The following is an 18,215-nucleotide window of genomic DNA, read 5'->3' as shown; positions in this document are numbered from 1 at the left end:
GCCTATTTCGACAACGTGCCAAGCTCTTAAGGAATCGCCTTTCTTTTCTCTAGCCTTTCGGTTTCCGCTCCTACTTCGTAAGGAAGTTTAGTCCCTTCTTCCTTTGCTACTTGCTAGCTTCTTCGGTTTACCTTGTGACTACGGTGCTAATGCTTGCTTGATTAAGAAGAAACTCCGATTCCTATGAGTCCTCCTGCCCACTCTTCAATCTTGTCTTTAAAAATAATAGGAAAACAAACCTCTTTTTTCATAAAATTTCTTTTTGAAAGAATAGACTATAAACCATTTAGTAAGGTGCGGAGCGGAAGCCCGGGAGAGGAACATGAGTTTGAACACTTTCCGGGGATAATGCCATCAGTAGGTGTTGGAACATGAGTGAGTTGCTCCAACTTAGAGTGGAAACCGAAAGCAGCCTGCGCTCGCTCGCTGAACACAAGCTCTGAAATCTGATTGGAACACATCAATGCTCCTAAATGAAAGAAAAGGACTACTTTCTTACAGCTCACTCGCGAGTCAGAATCGAACTGACATCCTTCCTATCCAGCTATAGAAAGGGCGGGCGGCTTAACCATTAGCCGATCGCAAGCAGGTTATCTCTCCCTTCCTTCCTAATCCTAAATAGCGTAAAGAAAGAGAGAGAATCGAATTGGGCAGCCCGCCTTGCCTTTCGGCTCAGATATTCCGCCCTAGCTGCAGCTAGAAGCGAAGCCCTCTTCGATTTACGAAGCGCGGTTAGCTCTATCAGTGGACGGTGCCCTACATCTTCCTGTCCTACTTATCCCGCTGCTCCTATTAGCAGTAGGTCTACGAAAGCAAGCGTAAGAGTGGATCTATCCTCAACGCAAGGGGAATTGCTTCCTTTTGAATCGGAATAAATCAGGTGAATTCGGCGATCTCTCTATGGAACTCCTTTCTCACTTCTACTTAGGAAAAGAGGCCAGGTTCGGTACATGCCTTCCAAGTCTATTCGATAGGAGCAGCTTGCATTCAATGCCATTATTGGATTAACTGTCCATGTCCGATTCTGTGCTTAAGGTTGCTCGGGCTTCCTGCTTTCTTAGATTGAGAAAAAGGGGAAACTACCTAATCCAATAAGATAAGAAAGATCAGTTAGTCAAGGAATCCAGAGAGTGAGGTTTAAGCCACTAGTAATGCTTTCCTCCATTCTAGTGGGAATCTTAATCATTACTCTAACTGTCTTTGAGCTTGGATGCCGCAACTAGGGTAGTTGGTTAGCTAGTGTCATTTTCCTTCTGCTTCTTTCGAGATGCATTCTTCACTGACCTTTTTCTCATTTAAATAAGGCTCTTGCCCCATTTTGCTAGAACCAGGCGTACTTCTCGATATTTTTCGTAACGAACTCTTACCCTCGACTTTTCAGCAACTCTTCCCTCCCGTTGAAGTTCCTTCGGAGATAGAGGATAGTGACCGGTGGCACTACCGAGCGACTATGTAGTATCGGAATCCAGGTTGGAAACGCCTACCGACTTTCATAGCCAATGCGCCGCCTTCTTGTACTGAGAGATCCTGAACCGTATGTCAAGAAAGAGGCTAGGGGCCCTCCCGTATCTTGCTGCTTTCTTTCAGTCCTACCACCGCCTTGCCTTGATAGGTCCGTGTGACCTTCCGCTTATGGGATGTAGCAGAAAGGGGTGTAAGAAAACTTGCAGAGAGAAGTGCAATACCAACAAGAGCAAAACCGCTTTTATCAAGAGGACTGTGACAGATAAACATATCGTAAAAGCTACGGACTCAGGATGATAGCTGGAGATATAGCTCAGAACTTTGCAATATTAAAGGGAGAGCTTGTGATTTCGGATTCCACTGGGGCCAGGCCAATCTGTCAGGATATCTGGATGAGCTTATCAGTGAGCTGGAATACTATGGGAAGCATACCTGAAGAATGAGATTTTTATCAAATATCTTTCTTACGCGACTCGAGCAAGAAAAAGAATCATGAATGAGCAACTTCAGGAAGAGTTGAGAAAAGAAGTAGGGGAAATGAAAGAACGGTTATTGTATTGGGTTAGCGGAAGATCTCAGCATCAGCTAGAATAGATGGTGACGGATATCAAATAATGGATAGTCAAGACGATTCACCACCAGATGACTTGCAGCAAGGGACATATCCATCCCGATTATAACAGTGGACCTCGCCCATCTACTACTCGACCTTCAGTAGCTACAATTAGCAGGGACTGGGGATCCAATCTAAATTCAATAGTTTACTGACTTACTTGGGTCATCTAAGAGGTAAGGCTCCATCGACCGACCCTAACTCTCATTCTAAAGAATTCTGGAGCTAAAGGAATTCCTAGCCCCATTTAGTAGAGATCACCTGATCTTCTTTCTTCTACAAGCAGTTCCGAATCTTCCTGTTCCGGCCGGGGTCAGTTGAAGGAAAACCAAGTCAAAGAAAGAAGTTGTTAACTACGCTATGAGATTCTTTCGGTCTCTATCTAACAATAAAGGGCTTACTTTTACGGTTTTGGTAAAAAGAATGGGAAGATAGAATATCTGTGATCCGTTCTTTCGGGATAGACTGGATCTCTTGGTCCGAATCCTTATTCGTATCTTTCCACACTTGAAGAATGCTTATGCCGTAACCAGCCCCTCCTATTATATATGTATATGATATTATTATATCATATATAAGATATCATATATAAGAGAAAATGTAGTGGTCGGGACAAGATCAAACGCTCTTTCGTCCTTCATACTCCCTATTTCCCTACTTCTTCCTATCCTCGAGACTTCTCCCGGATCGACACTTTCTTGCTGGCTTAGCTTGCTTTCACTCCTAACCTAACTTAAGGCTTCTTAAGCCTAAGCGATGTCTTTAATCCCCAATTGAAAGCAGAATTACAGAAGAAGCATATGAGAGAGAATCAGTCTAAACATCTTAGAGCTAACTGACCAATGTAGCGTATATTAAAGATAGTAAAGTCACTCACCCGTAAACCATCATGAGACATGGGAACGGAAAGCGCAATAGCAGCCCATAAGCTTTACTAAACTAATAGGATAGGGTAGGGTAGTAACTAAACAAATAGGATAGGTAAATACAAAGAAATAGGATAGGGATAGACCTGATCCCTTAGAGCTCTCTTTTTCTCCAGAAGATCCTGTAAATCTCTTTAGACTGTACAACTCTTTATCTCGGAAAATACCTCTCCAATAGCGGTAAGCTCTTTACCTAAAAGAAAGAAACTGTAAGCAAGGAATTCCGCCTAGTCAAGCTGCACGCAATCAACAAAACAAAAGAAAAACCTCTCGAGGAACACAAACCCAATCAGGTCTTTCGTTTCTATTTGTAAATTCAACAAAGTAGGATCTTCGGCAAGCAATAAGGGATGGGTCACGCTTATGATTATCCATGGGAACTCAAATTAGATTTCGATCATGATCTGCAATTTAATCTTTTAGGATTTCGATGAAAATGGAGCTAGCTTTCTTATCCTCCGCTCGCGGTGTCGTTTAATAACTCTTTATATCCTGCTACTCATCAAGGAAGACCCGTTCTAGATCTTGATTTGCTTCCGTATGTAATAGGACCTCCCTTAAGTTGTTATTAGCTTAGTTCGAAAATTCTGGATCCTGAGGCATTGAACTCCTGGCTGCATGGGAGATCTTAAAGCCTGGTCTGTCCAACGAATTCTGGTCTTTGCTCATTCCATGAGATAAGATAAAAAAATTTGTCTGATTGACTTCATCAGGAGATCCCTATCCTATGGTATGTATCTATCCTGTCCTTTCTTTTCGCTTAAAGGCAAAGCGCTTAGCCTTTAGACCTACTTACTCTTCATTACAGCCCATCTTTATACAACCCCGAGAATTCTTTTGATGCTGGTATCGTAAAGTGGATCATTGCCGTATTTAGGAGTTCTCCTCTAACTATCAATTGCATAAGATAATCAAAGTTCACAGAAGGTTAGAAAGTGAGAGCGAGGCTAGCGGCAATCTCCTTCAAAAGACAAAGTCGATTAAAGAAAAAGACCAATGATAGATTTCTAGCCTTCCCATTTCCTTGAAAAGGGGCCCGCATTGCTTCACCCTACACTGGTTGAGGAATCCGACCCCTTTCTTTTGTTCATTATTGACCGAAGTAAGGATCGGGCTTAGATGTCCACACCGACCTTGAGCATCACCTTCATTCTTTCCTTTTATAGCTAGATCCAAAGAAAGAGAAAAAAGGGGAATTCATTCGCCTATTGCTCAACTGCTTCACTGGTCCTTCTTCCTTTGACTGTGTCGTAGCAAAGAGACCACTCCCATCAAAGCCTTCCCCGGTTAGAGCAAAGACCTTTCTTTCTCCATAAGTCTCTTCTGTGACTGATACACATGCACGGCACACTACCTATATTGAAAAAGCAGCTTAGATAGAGCTTTCGAAGGGTTAAGGTAGGCTCCTCGGGCAAGTAGTCCCTTGATCCGGTGGTGGGCTTAGAACTGCTTTCTGAATTGCGAAAGAGTAACCTTTCCACCATCCCCTATTCTAGCCTCGGCTTTAGCTCATTCTCTTTTCGATGAAGCTTTGTTAATTCCGATACTTCTTATGAAAGCAGCTAATTGAAGACTCACATTTCAGAGTCAATAGCTTCATAATATTGTATATTGAAGATGGGGGAGGCAACCATCAGACTGGTTTATCTAACCTTCTAGTTCCGGGGGTAACCCATTACACCTCCTTCTTGATTCCCCTGCGGGGCTAACAACCTAACCCAATGCCGATAGTGGTGTATAGAGTCAGCAACTCTATTTATCAATAAGATAGAATAAGATAGATTGGCCTGTTATGAGGAAGAAAGGTTACTCTCCTGAAGAGCAAATATTCATCATTGGCTCGCCCTATAGATTAAGGGGAAGCGCATATAGTTAGTTTACGGAATGAGGCGTTTAGCTAGGGAGCTAACATCTTAGGTGGTTCATTCCACGATTCAAGCATCCAAACCCACCCACGCTTCACTCTGTTCCCACCGGTCGTTAATACGTATATAAGAAGAATCTCATTTGGTTGGATTGATTGACTTTATTCATTCATTGTGAACTTCTCTCGAACCGCTCCAAACGCACAACATATAGTTGCTTTCTGTCCCTTCTTTCCTGCATCTCCTTACTAGGAACTGTACCTTTTAGAAGAGGATTTGCAAGCTAAAGCTAAGGAAGTGCCCCCCTAATCCTGATCCCGAGAGGGGAGGTGAAATGCCTAACACACCCAGATGTTACATACGCTTTAACTAGAATAAGACAGTCACCGGGTGAAATTACCGCCCCTACTTACTTGCGCTGGTAGATTTTATACCAGGCTGGCTGTCTTGATGGCAACGAATACCGGTGACTTCTTAGCATTAACTCAACTCTGTGAGAGGCAAACACAGCTGCACTAACGGACCGATCTTTCTATCCGAAGGAATTTTCAGGGAGTACTCTATTAGGAGCTAGTGGTTAGAAATAGGGAGATAGACCTTCTGCCCTTTCCTTTCACACTCTAAGGGTTGAACTAGAAAGTAAGAGTTAGGAATTCTAGTCCTTTAACTTTCACTCAGCTAATAGAATATATCGACTCTTAGGCTAACAGCTAGGAGTTCGCTGTTATTCACTTAGAGCTAGAAGTAAGCAAGGTAAGGATAGCTAAAGTTGGGCTCTCTCTTCTCTGCTTATGAGCTAATGAGTTAAGGAGTTATAGAAAAGCCAGTCAAACCAGTACCGATAGCCAGCTAGTAATAGATCAAATACTTTATTACCGCCTTAGAGCCAGTAGTTATTAGTAGCTTGCTTCCTAGGGTTAGCTGCTAGTAGCTAGGAGTTAAGAGATAGGAGCTAGAGGATAGAGCAAGTAGTTAGTAGGCTAAATCCGCTAATTCCCCTGGTGAGTAAGAAAGTGGAGAACCCTATAGCCCTGAAAAGGAAGTAAGGTGCTAAACAGAACAGGGGTTTTTGACATCTCTTGGCAACTTTAGCAAGGTTAAAGATTTGGACTCCCAGGTGTTATAGCAATAGATGATAAGTTGACTTTCGAGAGGGTAGAAGTAAGCTAAGTGATGACGAACCGTATACCCTCGTTCTAGTGCGAAATTCTTACCCAAGAGGAGAGTTAGTCCATCCTGTCATGCAGGGCGGGCTATGAGCTATTGATCCGAAGCAACTTCTCTTTATATGCTAAATTATAACATATGGTAAGCTAAATTATAACATATGCTAAATTATAACCCGGCTCTCCCAGAATAAGAATTTGCTGCTTTTGACTCATCAGCAGCTATTGTTTCATCTGCTGTTGTTACCGAAGATGTTGAAATAAAGTCGGAGGTAAGCCAACAAGCCAGATTCGCTTTCTAGAAAGCCAGCCACAGATGAAGTTCCCGGACCAGAAGCAAAGCAGCTTCGATTGAAGAAGAAGTTTCATCTGACTCTGCTGTCACTGGTAATTAGTCCGATCTTCCAGAACGATCTACAGCAAGTAGAGATACACCACCCGAAGCAAGTCTTGAGGACGAGTGCGAAGCACGAAAAATAAGTCCCAAGATCCCTGAATCAGAATAAGCAGTTGTTTCCGAATCCGCTCTCTCACTAGCCAAACAGTCTAACTTCCTTTTTTTTATCCACAATCGCCTTTGTCCCTCTCCAACCAGTCTATCTCTTTCAGAACCTCTTGCTTTCTAGAAATATCATAAGATAAGAAAAAAGGAAAAAATTCCACGATCATTCTATTCTCGAAGCCATCCCCGCCGTTCCTTCGATGTTAATCTTTGCCAGTTACTCTCTTCGTATGGTACACCAAGGCGGATCAATATCATGAAAAAGCGGAATGACGAAAGTGGTAACTCAAATCTACGGGCGAAAGGGAAAGCCTAAAGCAGCATATGAACCCAAGTACCTGAGATCCAATTGAAAATACTAAATAAAATCAATATAAGAGCGTGCAAGCAGCAAAGGGAGGCTCACAGAAAACCGGGGAGCACTTGTTCTTGGATCTGAATCGGAACAACTAAAATGAATCGAGATCATAAAAAGAGAGAAATGGCGCCTCTTTACCCTTTTGGCTTTCCAGAGATTGTCTTCTTTTGGTGGTCTGCTGCTACTAATGAGGATTCTTTTGAGTTAGTTCCAGTAGCCTTGGAAGGAGTTTGAGGTTGAGAAGACTGGGTTTGACTACCTTTAGGTGTGTTCTTGCGAGGAGGCCGAGTGGGACAGTCTCGAATTCAATTCCCCAGCTTCTTTCAGTAACAGGAATTAGATGAGCCAGAAAAAGGTCTATAAGAAAAAATCCTTACTAATGAAGTTCATTGTAATTTAACAGTTCCAAGTTAAGTTTCTGAAGAGATTTGTTCTGCAACAGCACTATACTATACAGTGTAGGCAAGGGGCTCTCCATCTCTAGAAAGATTGTGTCCAGGATCTAAGCCTTGCTTCTTCTCTGTTTTCTGCGCGCTAGGCTTGAACCCTATTGTGGTTAAACAAAAGAGGCAGTCCCCTTCTTTCTTTCTATTCGTTACGTTAGTATTTTCCTTAGTCCTTTCTTTGCGCTTTCGCTTATCTTTCTTTTCGTTAGTCTAGGTAACTTCTTTAGCGTGTACTCTATCTTTCCGTTGGTGAACAAGTCTCATTCGGCCTAAATCAGCATTGAAACCCTTTTTTCCATGGGCATAGAATGCTTTTTGACTTACGAGTGCTCTGAAAGAGGTTCATCAACTATGGACAAGAAAGACGCATTACCTCACCCGAAATTGGCAATGAGCACTCCTGTCCCAAAACTTAGACGAGGGACTGTGCTTAAAGGGGTATGCTGCTTGCCATGGCTTTCGTTCCGCTGCTCTGGGGAAGTTTGACTTTAGTACTCAATAGTACTCAATTTGAGACTGAATAGACTACTTGGCGGTAGTAGGCCCAGGTCCTTGGCTGGTAGTCTTCGCCGACATCTCCTCTTGAAAGTGTGATATGTATTTTCAATCGTAACCACAAGTAGAAGAAGCACTTCCTATCAGAAGCACGAGTTTAACGGCTTACTAAAGTAGCCTGATGGCGAGCGGAACTAAGGTCCACTGGAGACCTCAATCACAAGAGGCATAACGAACGGCATACCTCAAATTATCGAAAGTCAATAAACCATTATAGCCTTGTCGGATAAGTTAAGTGGGCCTCTCTCGACCGAAAACTTTCAAACTAAAGCCGTTCTCGTCAAAACCAGTGTCAGCAATTCCTGTAAGCCATAAAGCGATGGGTATGAACTTCTTTGACACAAAGATATCCGTGCTTAAATCGCTAGCTGGACAGCGAACTCTTTCATTCCTAGCTTATTTCCGTAAACCCCTCTTTTCGTTAGTCTTTGCCATAGTCTTTGCGTTAGTCCTTTAGCTTATCTTTCTAGAATAGAAAGATTTTCCTTAGAAGTTCTCTTTTCTTAATATCATAAGATATCTGATTCGCAAAAATAAGAGATTTTCATCGAAAAAAGACGGCTTTTAGCAACTTTTTCATCTAAAAGAAAATATTTTAGAGCATTCTTTGGCTGTGATTCACCTAGATTGGTCAGCAAGGGATAAAGAGAAGCTTTTCTTTGAACCTCCAATCCCTCTTTCTCCCTTTCATAACACTCCTTCCCCGTCTTACTAGGCGTTATGCTGCTGGTGGAGGTAGTGGTGGGGAAGCTGGTTCTAAATCTACTTCTGCTGAATCGACAGGATCTACTGCTCGGTCGACTGCTTCTTCGACTGACTCAACCATGTATTTCGACTGCTTCATCAACAGAATCGCCGGAATCAACCGGCTCTACTGAAGAAACTACTCGCTCTGGATCTGCAACTGGAAGATATGAATATAGGCATAGGTAAAGGTATGGTCAAAGGCAGTCGCAGTGGTTGTTTCACCCAGAGCCGGAGTAGATTCACTCATAGCAGAGTCAAAGGCGGCAGGTTAGCTTTTGGCTAAGTAAAAGCAGCAGAGAGTCGCTATACGGGGACAGAAGAGCCCGTTGATTTAGAACCACCTATTTATCCATAAGGGCTTGAGCCCTAGGCATAAGTAGGTGAATCCACAAAACCACTAGCAGAGGTTGAGGCACCAGCGATTCAAGCTGTGGGAGAGACATTGAAAAAGGCAGCAGGAAAGCCTGGGAGCCAGCCAGCAGTAGACAAGAAAAACCAGCAAATCGAGTTGCAGAAAGAATAGTGTTTCGACAAGTGCTTGCGTTCCTATATATGTAGTTATGGCATTTGTATGTGTTCCTATAATTAGAGTGTATAGTGGAATACAACGTGTTACAAGGGGTGTCCCAACATATGCCTTTTTAGGGCTTTTGCGGAGGTAAAGTCCACGGCAATAAAGACAGAGCTACCTGAGACCAACTGACTATCCTTCGCATGAGACTGGGTTCTTAGCAAAGCGTTGCTCCGCTCAACTGGGTCTCTATTTCGAATCGCTGGACCTATATCCCCAATGAATAGGACTGGAATTGGATTCGCTGGGGGGATGCTCGCTCTGGAATTGGCTCCACGATTGATTGATTCCACTGCCAATAGGCCGTCTTCGATCTGCTAGCTCTACCTTTTTTCGAACTAGAATTAGACGGATGGATGGATGGCGGGGAAGCGTCTTAGACTCGGTCAAATGCCTCTGCCTCCGTCTTTCATGCTTGCTCGGATGTTTATGGTGCTTCAATGGGTTCTATTTGGTTAACTAGCACTGGAACATGTGGAATAGGCTCTGCCACCGACGGTACTCTCCTTATTATACTGAAGCTGCCTTTGTATATATATGCCTATATTTTAGTGGGCTCTGCCCTTGCCCTGTTAGTCATCTCAACCAAGATGTCACGTAAAAAGTTGGAGATAGTAGATTGAATGGTGGAGTCCCTTGTGAAAGAAGAAGCTGCATTGAGAATGGATTTTTTCAAATAGGAGCTGTAGGCCATCAAGGTAGTTTACTCGTTAGAGGTAGTTTACTCATTAGAGTAAAATACCTTAGCGGTTAAGCCTATTTATTATCTGTTCAAGCTTTGGATTCGCTTTCCTTCTATGTATGGTTCACATCGAGGAAATGGAGATGCAGGTGAATCACCCCCAGTGGCTTAGTCAATTGGTGCAAGCGGTTAAAGTCTGATATTGCTTCCTAAGTTGATGTCATAGATCGTGAAACTGTCCCCGAAAGCTCTTTAGAGGGGACTGCTAGCTTTCATCCTTTATTTCCTGGCGGTCTCTTCTGTTATGATTCCTAAGCTGTCCATGCTCTCTATTAGCTCTCGATATTCTATAGGTCTGAGGTCCATTGCTTTCCTAAAGTGAATATTGGAATCTTCCTTAACAAGTAAACTACCTTCATCTTTGATGTCCCCTAGCGCTTAGTCATATCAGGGGCAATTTTCTATTCAATTACCTTGGGGTATGGAAAAAGACCCATAAATTCCCCCACTTTCAGAGATTCCAACTCCTAAAGGAATTTTTAGAGCTTAGATTATAAGGAAGAAGTCAATTTACCCTTCTCAGTATCAGAATAAGGGACTAACGGAAAAAAAGTTCTTCGCTATACGACAACAAGGGATTGGACTACTTATATATAAGATAAGACTGGAAGGCTGGCAAAGGAAATGGCCCTTAGCCGGCTTTGACCACTGGAAAGAGAGGAAGGAAAGGATCGGGAATGCTTCTCAAGCCTGCCAGCCTGAAAGAAAGCGATAAAGAAGGGAAGGCGATGCGGAGGGCGACTGATAAGGAGAAAAAAGCCTAAAAAAGCGTAGGTCAAACCAAACGTCTGGTAATCGTCATATCAAGTCTGGGCTATGGTCTGCGTAGGGCTCAAGGGCAGGTGGAAAAGGTCAAAGTCGAGCAGAGTGAGGTTTTCTACTTGAAAGGAGCATAGAGTGGGCTATAGGTCTCCAAGGCAAATGACTTTTCTTTCCAACTTTAATTAAGGGGTTGTCATGACGAAGCTACAGGTCAAGTAGGAATGAGGCGAGCGGAGTGAAGAAAGGAGTTCGTATGCCGAATGCTTTTTTTAATCTCGGTTAGTTAGTATGTTAGAGCAATTGGAGGCAAAGCTATTAGTTCCCGATTGGCATTTCTTTCTAAGCCAGCCTCCAAGGAGTCAGTGCCACCAGCCTTAATTACATAGTCCTAGGTAAGCTAGGTAAAGTAAAGGGTTGGTTGCTGAGACCTCCTACCGCAGGAAAGGCACAAGAGAATTAAATCCTCAGGAAAAAAACTTTAAATGAACCTCCAACCTCAGGTTCGTAGAAAGGTCCATGATCTTTGGTTTTCTCAGCTTTTGTCGGCTAAGCTTACTAATAGGGGTTCCGTTCTCTGTAAACTGTTTTAAATCTATCTCTCTTCCAGAGCCTTCACCCTCTGATATTAGCAACTGCTGTTATTCTGCTAAAACCAGGAGAGCGTCTAATGAAAGTGGAAAAATCGTTTGCTAAAGCTGATGTCCGAAAATCGTCTTCTGGTTAAGCTGGATGTGTACCTTTCCTCCGAAAAATTAAAAAGAGTTATAATATAAGAGAAAGCCTTCGATCCCCCAGGAGATGATGGAGCTACAAGCAGACGTAATATGGGTGACGTGGACATGATCACCATCATTGATGTTGCTCCGACTGTGATCACCTATGACCCAGAAGTGGCTCGTGCAGCTGTTGAACCAATTGTGATATTGACTCCCTCCAGCTTTCCGTATGAGAGTGACAAAGCAGTGACATGGAACTATGAAGCCAAAGTTATGAATCCATCAAAGACTGAGCCGGTTGCTAATATAGCTGGAGTAGGAATCTCGTATTTTACTGAACTATATATTAGCTTTTAGCGGAAGAATCAGTATTTGGTCTAAGTCCAATGACACTAACTAAATGGAAATTTCCTGGGCTTGTCTTGGCCTTTGTAAAGAAGACTAAGGTCTTAAAATATCTTATTAAAGCAGGAATCATTGAACTGTTAAAGTGCCATCTAAGCCCTACGGAGGGCTTATTCCTTGAGATTCCTTCTGGCTTTTGAAGAGAGGAGTCTTCCTTTAATAGACTTTTGTTTGCTTTGTAGCACTATTTCACCAGCTAAAAAGTGCTTATAGCAAGTGGTTTGTAAGAAGCCCTTCCACGAAGTAATCTCCTGTTTTAGGCATTCCTACTCCTATCTCCTATCCCATGAGTGCTCGGAGTTTCCTATCCCAGTGCACTAGTTTAGCCAAGTGGGGAAGCACGTAAAATCGATCTTTCACTTGAAGCTCTAATCTCAGCTCTTTCCTTTTATGGAGGGGAAATTGCAGCAATCAGCAATCAAAGAAGATTCCAAGCTGAACTCTTCTAGGTTAGTGTTAGCTCGGCGTACTTCATTCCCTTTGTGACTAATCAACAAGAAAAATGGAATCTATCGGAATACGGGTTCCAAAGGACTAGCACCGGAAGGAACGGAATTGAGGAGCCGGGTTTTTAGTTTTCTTTCTCTCGGACCTTACGCCGGGACCCTTTCTTCGTTCTCCTCTGGAGGCGGCGTGAACTTCTCTTTCCTTTGTCTCTGCATAAACTAACAAATTATTTTACACAAAGGTATCAATCCTAGCTGGACCTGGGCAGCTAACTCTTTCTAGCTTCTCTGCTCCAACCCTTCTTTCTTTGCCTTTGCGCTTCTCTTTCTATTCGAAAACCATCTGCTCTTCCTTCTGTCTATTCTATTCTATTAGGTTACACTTCTCTTCGTTAGTCGTTGGTAACATCTTTAGTTTAGCGTGTACTCTATCTAGACATTAAACCATCAGCTTCTTACAGTAAACTATCAGCTCTTCCTTTCTTTTCGCTTTCGCTTCTATTTCTATTCTTCTTTTCGTTACGTTAGCCCATTTTAGCGCGGAAAGATCCTCTAGAAAGATCAGTTCCTTTCGATAAACCCTATCCTTTCGCGGTTCGAAACCTATCTTTTCTGCGTACTTATTGGGCTTATAGCCTTCAAAACCTAGTTTTTGTTTTGGCTAATATAGTATTTAATACTACATTTTTGACCTCTTATCTTAGGTACCATTCCCTCGAGACTGACCTCTTAGGCTGAGCTTAAACCTTCTTTGTTCATCACTAGTTGGATAACGGATGATAATACATAATTCCTCCCCTTAAAGGTAAGTAGAGTTCGAGCTTTCTTTTACAGAGTAAAAAAGGATCTTAGCCAAACGGTGACTGGCCAGTAGGCACTTTTGGCCTTGCTTTCCTATATAGTAGTCCGTCCTCTCGCTATGGCCTTAGCGTTCCTCTACTATAACGAAGGTTGACCTTTCTGATTAAAGGCCCTGTTGTTATCTCTGCTCTTGAGCGGTTCAGAACTCACCTCTATTCTTTACTTGCTTTCCGGTAAGAAAAAGAAAGGACTGGACTCTGAGACTGTGCAGAATTGTGGGATCTTTCCTATCTGGCTCAAGATCTATAGCAGCTTTTACCCATAATTGATGGGCACATATCCGCCTTGGAGCTCGGGAAAAATAGCAAGCTCCGGCCAGTAGCGATAAAGAAGTCGTTACGCGCAGCAGACTGAACTGAGTCTGACTTATAATAAAAAATAGAGTTCTTTTTTCCCTACGAGATCTAGTAGCGTCCCCTTCTTCTCCATAACTGTTTTATAGAAAAGAGTACGACAATGGTTCGAACTGTAGGGTTCGAGCACGCCAGGCTCTAAAAGAATTGATTAGATCGATCACCCGTAGCTAGTCGAATGGTTGTTCCTGTAAGCCAAGCAACTATCGAAGAGCGTAGGAGAGAGAGATAAGCAATAGGATAATAAATAGGTTGTAAGATGCCACTGCTATTATCATAATAGACGGTTGATTCGCTAAAGCAATCTAGCATCGGTAGCTGCTCTTGAGACAATGGCCAAGAGGTCCTTCTCTAACTTAAGCAGGCTTGACCTATTCATCCATAGAGAGGCGGGCAGAGAGCCAGTCCTAAGACTACAGAACGAGAGGAATTCTTAAACATCTAGAAAGCAGTAGATCGTAGACCAACCTTCATGCTCCTAGCAGCCCGACATGAGAGTGCTAGATCTTATTTATTATAATAGATAGGGTCCATCTTGATTGAAACTTAAAGAAGGTGCCCTAGGTAGCTTGTCTCCCGAAACAACCGTAGTGACATATAGCTATAGCTACCCAACGATAAAGAGCTACAATACAAGCTATTCTAACCTGGGCTAAGCGGTGAAAGTCAAGGGATCAAAGCTATGGACATCTTGCTTGAAGCTCTATTTCGATATCTTAGTGAACAGTTTGCTTTCAGTCTCTCTTCCTATATATTTATGTATACTATCTACTATTGAAATTGGACTCACTACTGACCTACTTCTTTGTGGTTTGACCTACAGTTAATAGGCTAGCAGGATAGGGAGAAGGGAAAGTAGACCTAAGGAGCGCTATTCCTAGAAGCTATTCCCCTAAGGGGCTATCTTCCTAGGGTGTGCTATTGGATTTCGATAGGCATCACATAGACCCTCATCAATACACCTGCCTTTTGCGGCTTCTGATAAGATCAAGAGAATGAATTAGCGGAGAAAGGAGATGACTGAGTGCGCGTATCCAGGAACTGGGCCAAGTCAACCGAGCGTTCTTCCTCTTTGTTCCTTCGACATGTTGTTCCCCGAAGCATGGAAGAAAGATAAGGGGGAACTAACCTAGTGAGAAGTCTTACGTTTCTACCTCTATTGGCAATCCCTCTTAAGAAGTAAGAAGTGGTGTCCGGTCACCAAGAAATTCGATTGATTCCGTTCAGCGAAAGGTAAGGTGTCCTTCTATCACGAGTTTTATACCCCCTCCAGGTCAATCTGCATGAGTTTTGCTGTTCATACATGAGCCATAGAAGCAAGCTGCCTTCCTAAAATAAGGCTTTGTGAATAAGCAGTTCCATAAGCTCCAGTTATAATTCGCTGACCGAGTAGCTACAAGGGAATTCGCTCAAAAGCAGGTCCCGCAAGGGTTAGCGGGGCTGATCAATCCGCAGAAGCGGATAGCGATTTGCGATGAGATAGTTTGCGTCTTCCTCATATACATTCAATATCATATACATTCAATATATGGATGTACACTTCGAGTTGCCTTATGAGAGCTCACTGATTAGATTGCTCTTTAGGAACTGATCAATTTGAGCTTCCCTTCATAACGAGATTGAACTTCCCAAGCAGACTTTATATGTCTTGTGTCCATCATGACCTTCATCATATACGTATGAAAGTAGCTAAATTTCTGGGTTCGGAAAGAAAGGCACTACTATATTCCCCCTCTTCTTACTGAGGAAGAAAGTCTCCATCGGGGATTGAACCCATCCTATCTTAATGCCTCTCGACGATCCCAAGTTCTTTTACTCCATTCAGAAAGTTTTTTCCGCCGGACGACTCGTAGGAGGTGAGAAGGCCCCTTACTCCGTCCCACACAGTGTACTACTATCGGCCCTACCGGGCAACATCTACCTACACAAGCTGGCTGCAAATCCTGTCTTTCATGCCCTACTTGAAAATGGGCAAACACATTGAATTGGCTTTGTGCGAGAAAACAAAAGGTGGAAAGAAGAGAAATGAAAGAAGAGTCAAGCAAGGATCGACATAGTTGAAAAGTCAGTTGTACATCAACCAAAACCAGCCATTGATTCCCCTTCTTGCGCTTATGATAGGGGTCAAAAAACCCTATCTTTGGGTACGGTTTTAGGATGGGTTTTAGCGTTATTTAGTTAATAAGCGAGCAATTCTCGCATTTAAATGCTTTTGTGTGAGTTACTCAGAAATTGGAAACGTTCTATTTACTTTTCATCGTTTTAGGCTCGTTTTATGATCAATTTAGGCAAATACGGCCGAAATAGCATGCATAGTATAATTCCGTTATCTTTTGAAGCTAATTGGTCCGTCAAAAGTCGCACCAAACGAAGCGTTTGCTCAAAATAAGCGATTGACGGATCAATTTAGCTTTTGGACTAATGTTATCTGGAGTTTCTATACGTGCGCAGGTGTAAGTTCGGGTGAAAAAGGACATCAAGGACATTCGGCAAGCATCGAGAGCATGCCAGGCGAAAACGCTCGACGAGCAGGGCCCCGTGGGCCATTTCTGCTCGCCGAGCAGGCCCCTGGAGGCCTACTCGCCGAGCAGGCTGCTAGAGGCCTGCTCGGCGAGCAGGAGCCTGCTCGGCGAGCAGGCCACCAGGCGCCTGCTCGGCAAGCAGGGGGCTGCTCGTCGCGAGCAGCCCTGCTCGCCGAGCAGCTCGCCCTGCTCGCCGAGCAGACCTGCGGGAATTGGTCAAAAAGACCAATTCCGCCCCCACGAAGCCACGATTGACCCCACGTCTTCCTACACCAAATAAGGACACAAAAATAGGTCAAAAAGAGGGCCGAGCCGCGTCTATAAATAGGATTTTTCCATTGTAATTTAGATATCTTTTTCCTTTGTAATTTTCTTAGCTTTTCACCTTGAGAAATCCTCTCCACCTCCTCCATATCCTTCAAACCTCCATTGAAGACACCTCCGAAGCTCCATTAACCGAGGATTGCTCAAGCTTCATCCTTAAATCCTAGAAAGACGCCTGCATTGGTAGATAGGTTCCCTAAAAGGGATTTTTCTTCTTTTACATTCTGTCTAGCCTCTGATACATGCTATGAATTCTAGGTCTATTGTAACTTCGTGACAATGTTTCCATCTTTGATATATATTATAGTTCTTGTTTATTCAATTGTTTTGATGTTTTAATCTTTGTCTTACGCTTTGTCTGATTGGTTTAACTCATTCGATAATCCCAAAATTAGGTTGGCACATATTGCGAGCTGAATCTGACCTAGTCAGTGCCTATAGGATTGACGACCCTATAGAAGATTAAGCCCAAATTACTGAGCCTTAGAGCTAGTTTCGGCCTTACAAGGGAATCACGAACTAGGGACTTTAGGAGGATAGGTCGGGTTAATCGCCTTGGACACAAGTGACTTAGGTTTCAATTCAATTGCTTAAACATTCTATTTTCATTATCATCGTATCCCTTCATGTTCCTTCGGTTAATTGCATTGGTAAAAGATCACTTAGGAGTAGTTTAACTTAATTAGGGGTAGAGTAACTTAGTTAGAATCAGATAACTTAGCTAGGAACAGCATAATTCAACCTAGGAGTAGATTAATTTAATCAAACAAACTCAAAACCCCCTAAGCCTAGATAACATCCGAGATCGAGTAGCTCGGTACTTGCAGAAATAAATCCTACGGACGATAACCTGGACTTAAACCAGAAATTTATTACTTGATAACGACGGGGTACACTTATCCCTTAGTGAGTTCTCATCTAACCTTAGGTGAGGGCGCATCAAGTTTTTGGCGCCGTTGCCGGGGATTTATTTCTTCTGCAATATCGAACCAAAGGTCGACTTGTTAGTTTAGGCATTCCTTGTGAATATATCCTTTGTTAATATCATATATACTTGTTTATAATAACCATACTTGTTTATAATCATGATACTTTTTCATACGTATCTATACCGTTTATACTTGTTTATATACACATGTTTATATATACTCATTTATGATAACCATTCTTGTTTATACTTACGCTTGTTTATATTCGTTTGTACGAACATGTAGTTATCAACTTCATCTATACGTGTCTGTATGTGTTTATTTATACCGTTCTTATACTTGTACAAAACTGTATGATGTGTATGATTTCCCTTCAGCTTTCATTTATTTCTGTATTTATCTTTTCTCAGCGTATGCCTACGAGATCAGCGAAAATACCGTGTGTCCCTCTTAACCCTGAACTTGAACGTACTCTTCGCAGGAGCAAACAGATCGGAAAGCTGAAGCAAGATGAGATCATCGAGCCTATCAAGCCTATCAAGATGACTGACAATGAACGGAACAATGAGCGGGATGCTGAGAACACCGGACCAGAAAATGACACTCGTTTGATGAGTGAGATCCTGGCACCGCACCGACACCAGCATCTGTCCGGCATTGCTGCTCCAAACATTCCGGTGAATACATACGAAATCAAGTCCGGTATAATTCACTTGATCCAACAAACCGGACTGTTTGGAGGAGAAGCACATGAGAGCCCGAATGATCATCTGGATCGCTTCCTAATGTGCGCAGACACCGCAAGGACAAATGGGGTTCCCCAAGATGCTGCTAGACTGAAACTGTTCCCGTTCTCTCTGACTGGGCAAGCTTTGGAATGGCTGAGAACACTGGAGCCCGGTTCAATCACGACATGGGCAGGGTTGGAGAAGGAATTCTTGT

Source organism: Euphorbia lathyris, chromosome 7 (genome assembly GCF_963576675.1).
Source record: "Euphorbia lathyris chromosome 7, ddEupLath1.1, whole genome shotgun sequence".
Classification (NCBI taxonomy): Eukaryota; Viridiplantae; Streptophyta; class Magnoliopsida; order Malpighiales; family Euphorbiaceae; genus Euphorbia; species Euphorbia lathyris.
This window is presented reverse-complemented; position numbering follows the sequence as displayed.